The 6,083-nt window shown below is 48.5% G+C and overlaps 1 pseudogene; it reads left to right on the forward strand.

The window, feature by feature from the left end:
* Nucleotides 1-3,124: 3,124 nt before the first annotated feature.
* On the forward strand, nt 3,125-4,740 carry LOC129461581 (dnaJ homolog subfamily B member 12-like; annotated as a pseudogene).
* Nucleotides 4,741-6,083: the final 1,343 nt, after the last annotated feature.

A 6,083-nucleotide genomic window follows, 5' to 3' on the forward strand; every position in this document is an offset into this window, starting at 1 on the left:
TCCAGCCTGGGCGACAGAGCAAGACTCCGTCTCAAAAAAAAAAAAAAAAAAAAAAAAGAAAGAAAGCGTCTGCTGAATAAGGCTTGCGTCAAACTTCTCTTTAAGCGGCTGTGGCTGCAGTTTGAGTAACTTGTCAGGAAAGTGTGAACTACAAGTCAGTATTACAAAAGTGTTTATTTTCAGCCTTTCCAAAAAACAGTGAGAAAGAGGAAAGCATGCATAATAAAGCAGCCGGGCATCTGAGGCAAAAGTTGTCTTTTCCTTAATCCTCTCCTCCCATCCTCCTACCCTTTTCGACTACAGGTACCTCTTTTCTGTGAACTTGAATGCAGCCTCCCACAGGTTTGGACAAAAGAATGGCAGGAAGAGGACAGGTGGAACAGGATGGAGGAAAGAGGTAGCCCTCATAGGTACGGGTGCAGAGCTCAGAGTGGCAAAGGAACAGCAGAAGTCCTGTTCTCCCATGCCCCTGCCAAGTCCTGCTGCAACAAAATGATGAGCTTGGAACTGACTGCCAACTGCCACAAAGGGAACCCTTATCACAGAGAGCTCCCTGAAACACCCTTGGAAACAGCGTCCAAAAGATCTCTGCTCGTGCTTTGAAGAATGCAGAAAACTTTCCTTGCCACCGTATGTGGAGCATCGCCCACAGAGAAGGGAAGGGGGAAACTCACACTCGTCTCCTCCCCTCCACCCCAATCCTGGGCCCCAACTAAAACCTCAGCTTCTCTCTCTCAACTTATCACAAGGGCCTCCCACCAGTCTTCCATCCGTGAGGGTGGCCTTTTGCAAATGCAAGCCTGCCCGAGCTACTTACTCTACTCTTTAAGATATTTTCACAAGCCCTTATAGCTGGGGGGAATAAAATCCAGTGTACAGAAGTTCTAGTAGAGGCAGTGAATACTAGTGATTTAAAAGCATCCTCAGAAATCACAGGCGATGCAAGAACCCCTGGATAAACGTAAAATGAGTTTCTCTATAATATTCAGATGCCAGGCCTAGGGCCAGAGCCAAAGGAATCCCACCTAGACTCTGGGGCCCTTGGTTTTGCGCCTGTTCCCCAGCTTCTCCTATGCTGCAGCTCTTCCATCTCCCCAGAAGAGAAGTGGTGGGGGCGAGGGGGGTCAGTTACCAAACAGCAAGTCCCTCCCTGAAGAAAGTGCTGTGGAAAGGGCAGCCCCAAACAGTGGGTCCCCCAGCCTGAGGGAGTACGAAGGATGGAGCAGCCCCAAGAAGGCTAAAGTGTGCATTCCAAAAGTCTTGTACACCTAAGTTGTCAATCAAAGCAGTTCAGCTGGCAGCCCAGAGACCAGCAGCAGAGGCAAACAAGAGTCCTGAAGGGTAGAGAGAGTCAGACAGTCAGCAGAAGGTGGATCAGGTCAACTCTGAAGATGAAGTACAAATGCCTAAGGGGTTTTACCCTCCTTCAAAAAATGTGTAATTACAAAAGTAATGCATGAATAAATTATATTGAGAAAATACATCGCTTCATGATGGGCATGGTGGCTCACATCTGTAATCCCAGCACTTTGGGAGGCTGAGGTGGGCAGATAACCTGAGGTCAGGAGTTCGAGACCAGCCTGACCAACATGGAGAAACAGCATCTCTACTAAAAATACAAAATTAGCCAGGCGTAGTGGCACGCACCTGTAATCCCAGCTACTCGGGAGGCTGAGGCAGGAGAATCGCTTGAACCCGGAGGCGGAGGTTGCGGTGAGCTGAGATAGTGCCATTGCACTCCAGCCTGGGCAACAAGAGCAAAACTCCGCCTTAAAATAAATAAATAAATAAATAAAATACATCACTGCAGATTAAACTGTTATATTGGTTAGGATGTGTTTTATTGTAACAGAACACCTGGCTAACAGTGGTTTAAGAAACAAAGGCTTTTCAATATCTCAGGTAACAAGAAGTTTGGAGAAAAACAGTTTCTGCTTTGGAAAAGCAAGAAGGTATCAAGATGCTGGGGTGGGCCAGGATTATGCCTGTAATCCTAGCAGGTTGGGAGGCTGAGGCAGGAGAATTGCTTGAGCCCAGGAATTCGAGACCAGCCTGGGCAATACAGTCAGACCCCCATCTCTATAAAAAATAAAAAATTAGCCAGGTGTGGTGGCACACACTTGTGGTTTCCACCACAGGAAGCTGAGGCAGGAGGATGGGTTGAGCCCAGGAGCTTGAGGCTGCAGTGAACTATGATGGTACCACTGAACTCCAGCCTGAGTAATAGAGCAAGACTTTGTCTCAAAAAAAAAAAAAAAGGCAGAGTGTGGTGGCTCATGCCTATAATCCCAGCACTTTGGGAGACCGAGGCCAGTGGATCACCTGAGGTCAGGAGTTCAAAACCAGCTTGGCCAACATGCAGAAACCCCACCTCTACTAAAAAAATACAAAATTAGCCAGGCATGGCGGCGCATCCCTATAATCCCAGCTACTCAGGAGGCTGAGGCAGGAGAATTGTTTGAATGGGGGAGGCAGAGGTTGTGGTGAGCTGAGATCATGCCACTGCACTCTAGCCTGGGCAACAAGAGCAAAACTCTGTCTCAAAAAAACAAAACAAAACAAAACAAAAACAAAAAAAATTGAGATTCTAGGCTAATGTCTCTACATTTCTCCGTTTCTCCTGGTCTTTTTTTTTTTTTTTTTTTTGAGATGGAGTCTTGCTCTGTCGCCCAGGCTGGAGTGTAGTGGCGTGATCTCGGCTCACCTCAACCTCTGCCTCCCGGGTTCAAGGGATTCTCTTGCCTCAGCCTCCCAAGTAGGTGGGACTACAGGTGCATGCCGCCACACTCAGCTATTTTTTTTATTTTTAGTAGAGACGGAGTTTCACCATATTTGTCAGGCTGGTCTTGAACTCCTGACCTCGTGATCTGCCTGCCTCAGCCTCCCAAAGTCCTAGGATTCCAGGTGTGAGCCACCGTGCCCGGCCTCTCTTGGCCTTTTCTCCTGGGTCACAAGATGGTTGCCGTAACTCCAAGCATCACATTTCCAACAACTCCATCCCAAGGCAAAAAGGAAAGGGAGAAGCAGAACTTTTCACCTTCATCTACTTACTTCATCTACTATACTGTCTGTTATTAGAACAACAACAACAAAAGTACTTCTTAAAAGTCAACAGCAGGTTCCATGCTCTGGTTCTGCCATGTAATCCAATAAGGATGAAGCCGAGCTCTGTATCAGCATCACCCTCAAGATCATCCAGTGCAACCAGCCTGACCAGGAGAGGCACAGTGGGTGTACCCAATGCCGTGAGTTTGTGGCCCGATGGAGTCCCTCAACTAGGAACCACAAACTGCTGGTGACCAGCCCGAACCCACAGACGCAACCCATGCCACCCACAGGAAAGCAGGTGGGACCGATGCTCCCTAGGCCAACGGTGAAGCTGGAGGAGGAGAGAGCCCCAAAGTCTACACTGCAGAAGGAGATGCAGCCGTGAAAAGGGTCAAGCAATGTAAGGATTATTATGAGATCCTGGGGGTGAGCGGAGGGGCCTCAGATGAGGACCTGGAGAAGGCCTACCACAAACTGGCCCTCAAATTGCACCCAGACAAGAACCATGCACCTGGCGCCACTGGAGCTTTCAAAGCCATTGGCACAGCATATGCAGTAATCAGCAACCCGGAGAAGAGAAAGCAGTATGGCCCAGCACGGTGGCTCATGCCTGTAATCCCAGCACTTTGGAGGCCAAGGTGGGCAGATCATGAGGTCAGGAGTTCGAGACCAGCTGGTTTGAGACCAGCCTAGCCAACATGGTAAAACCCTGTCTGTACTAAAAATACAAAAATTAGCCGGCCGTGGTGGTGCATGTCTGTAATCCCAGCTACTCGGGAGGCCAAGGAAGGGGAATTGCTTCAACCAGGGAAGCAGAGGTTGCAGTGTACTCAGATCAAGCCACTGCACTCCAGCCTAGGCGACAGAGCAAGACTCTGTCTCAGGGAAAAAAAGAAGAAAGAAAGAAAGAAAAGAGGAAGCAGTATGACCACTTGGGCGATAACAGGAGCCAGGCAGTCAGGTCCGGCATCGTCATGGGGACTTCCACCATGGCTTTGAGGCTGACATCTCCCCTGAAGACCTCTTCAACATGTTCTTTGGCAGTGGCTTCCCTTCTAGTAAAGTCCACGTCTACAGCAATGGCTGCATGCGCTATACCTACCAGCAAAGGAAGGGCCACAGGGAGAAGCAGAGTGACGGCAGGTTAGGGGTGTTTGTGCCACTGATGCCCATCCTCATCCTCATGTCAGCTCTCAGCCAGCTCATGGTCTCCAGTCCACCCTACAGTCTGAGCCCAAGACTGTTTGTGGGCCACATCACAGGCGAGTCACTGACCACCTGAGTGTCATCTACTATGTGGCAGGCACTTTCTCCGAGGAGTACACAGGCTCCAGCCTCCAAACAGTCAAACTGAATGTGGAAGATGATTATATCGCCAACCTCTGGAACAACTGCTGGAAGGAGAAGCAGCAGACGAAAGGCTTGCTGTACCGGGGCTGCTACTTTGGTGACACAGATATGTACCACAAAGCACAGAAGATGGGCAGCCCCCTGCTGCAGCCGACTGTCACAGGAGCAGGTCTCCCTGCATGGATAATCCGGGGCCAGCCATGCCACCGAGGTCCAAACTATGAAATTCCTGGAGAATTTTTGGTGACATGCACTGAGCCAAGGCGATGGACTATATATTTAAGGAAAGACATACAAAGAAACAAAATTAAAATGGAATTGGAAGCAAAAAAAAAAAAAAAAGTCAACAGCAGACTAGGTCACATGCCTACCCCTAGACAAATCACAGGCAAAAGGGAGTGGTATAAGCATACTTGGCTTAGCTCAATCGTGATTTGACACCTGGACCTACATTCCCTGAGCACAATGCTACCCTTTGATACCTGAACAAGATTTGAGTTGTTAGCATTAAAGAAGGGGGTGAGCGGGAAATGGCTGTTATTAAGCAGCCAGTACTATCTACCACAACTGAAGTCCCCTTTGACCACCCCCCAAATCTTGAGCTGCCTCCCACCTCTCCAGAGCAAACCACTCTTACCAGTTTGATGTATGTTATTCCAAACTTTGCATATGGACATATATATATATAACAAAATACCATAAAAGACATGGGGCATTTAAGGCCGGGCGAGGTGGCTCACACTTGTAATCCCAGCACTTTGGGAGGCCGAGGCTGGCAGATCACGAGGTCAGGAGATGGAGACCATGGTGAAACTCCGTCTCTACTAAAAATACAAAAAATTAGCCGGGCGTGGTGGCGGGCGCCTGTAGTCCCAGCTACTTGGAGAGGCTGAGGCAGGAGAATGGCGTGAACCTGGAAGGCGGAGCTTGCAGTGAGCCGAGATTGCGCCACTGCACTCCAGCCTGGGCGACAGAGCAAGACTCCGTCTCAAAAAAAAAAAAAAAAAAAAAAAAAAAAAAAAGACATGGGGCATTTAATAAACTTTTTTATTTTTATTTTTATTTTTATTATTTTTTTTGAGGCAAAATTTCGTTCTTGCCGCCTCAGCTGGAGTGCAATGGCGTGATCTCGGGTCACTGCAACCTCCACCTCCCAGGTTCAAGCGATTCTCCTGCCTCAGCCTCCCAGAGTAGCTGAGATTACAGGCACACGCCATCATGCCCGGCTAATTTTTGTATTTTTAGTAGAGATGGGGTTTCACCATGTTGGCCGGGCTGATCTGGAACTCCTGACCTCAGGTGATCTGCCTGCCTCGGCCTCCCAAAGTGTTGGGATTACAGGCGTGAGCCACCATGCTGCACCTTAATAGACTTATGATAGTGTATGTGGTGGTGGGGAGTGGGAGTGAGTATCGTAAACATGCCATCCTACTCTGGGCATTTTTCTGCAATTTGCTTCACCACTCAACAATAGGTCTCAGCAATCTCTCCACACCAATAACTACTGATTTATTCTGTCTTTTCAACTCCTGCCTAGGATTTCCTAGCATGGACACATCACAGTTTATTTAGATATTTCCCTATGGATAGCATCGTGGGTTGTGTTCCCAGCAGTTTCTAAGTACATCTGTGGATAAAGGCAGAGGATGCTCTCTTTGCTCCTCAGATCCATCCTTGTCTGCTCT

The sequence above is a fragment of the Symphalangus syndactylus genome, chromosome 14 (genome assembly GCF_028878055.3).
Source record: "Symphalangus syndactylus isolate Jambi chromosome 14, NHGRI_mSymSyn1-v2.1_pri, whole genome shotgun sequence".
NCBI lineage: Eukaryota > Metazoa > Chordata > Mammalia > Primates > Hylobatidae > Symphalangus > Symphalangus syndactylus.